This window comes from Carlito syrichta, unplaced genomic scaffold (genome assembly GCF_000164805.1).
Source record: "Carlito syrichta isolate Samal-C Ts95f unplaced genomic scaffold, Tarsius_syrichta-2.0.1 Scaffold309871, whole genome shotgun sequence".
Lineage (NCBI taxonomy): Eukaryota > Metazoa > Chordata > Mammalia > Primates > Tarsiidae > Carlito > Carlito syrichta.
This window is the reverse complement of record NW_007253967.1, coordinates 4,760-5,734: the sequence shown is the minus strand read 5'-3', so window position 1 is coordinate 5,734 and position 975 is coordinate 4,760.

The window sequence follows — 975 nt, the reverse complement described above, 5'->3', positions numbered from 1 at the left end:
CCCAGGTATTTTTTTCTCTGTGCTTCCTCTTGACAGTCCAAGAAACAGAGGGAACCTTCATGGAGGTGCTGCAAGCCCGGAAGAAGCACACCAGCACTGAGCTCATTATTGAGCCAGAGACACCCTCAGACAAGAGGGTTGTCAAACAGACAGACATCATCAATAAGCAGCTGGACTTCAGTGATGAAAGCAATGTCATCAGTGCACTCAGTTACGTCTGGCCCTATTTTTCACTGGGTAACCTAGAGGATATGGAATCAACATTGTCACCATTTACTGAACTGTTTTTTTCAAAACTGCTTAATAAAGCTAAGCCCCCATCTTTTTGGAGAAACAATACATCCAACAAACCTCACAGAAATAGATTAAGGAGGTATTATATCCTTAAAAATTGGTTAGGTTCACTAATGAAAAAAAAAATTGAGGCAGTCAAAAGGAAAATAGGAGCTGGTATGCTGATGCAGCCTGGCCCCTTAGGATATCAAAGTTTTAAACACCAAAACTCTGCAGACCACCTGAAAACTTCCCAGCCACAGGGAACCAGGCTGTCAAAGACTCAGGGTCTTAGGAAAAGGCTGCGGACCATGGACGTAATCATCAAGGGGCCCAAGGGCATTAAGAAAAGGCATCTCAAGGAGACCCTTAAAGATCAGCTCATCAGGAGGCAACAGAGCACCCAGCCATCTGTGGAGGATGCTGCCATGGAAAGGAAGCGTGGGAGGCCGGCCCCAAGGGAGCCAGAATGGTCTCTCAGGGCGCAGAGGCCCCAGATGCTGGTGGGCAGCCCCTCCCACACCAAGCCCTCATCCACACAGGCACATAGGCTTTCTTCCCTAGGAAAGCAGATGGATGTTCCCCCAGCTGCCTCTGCGAAAGCCCTGTCTGGGGACCAAAGGGAGTCCAAGGACCTGAAGCATACCTTCATTATTTTGGAACAGGCAGCAGCAGAATCCCAAATTATGCAGGATCCACTTG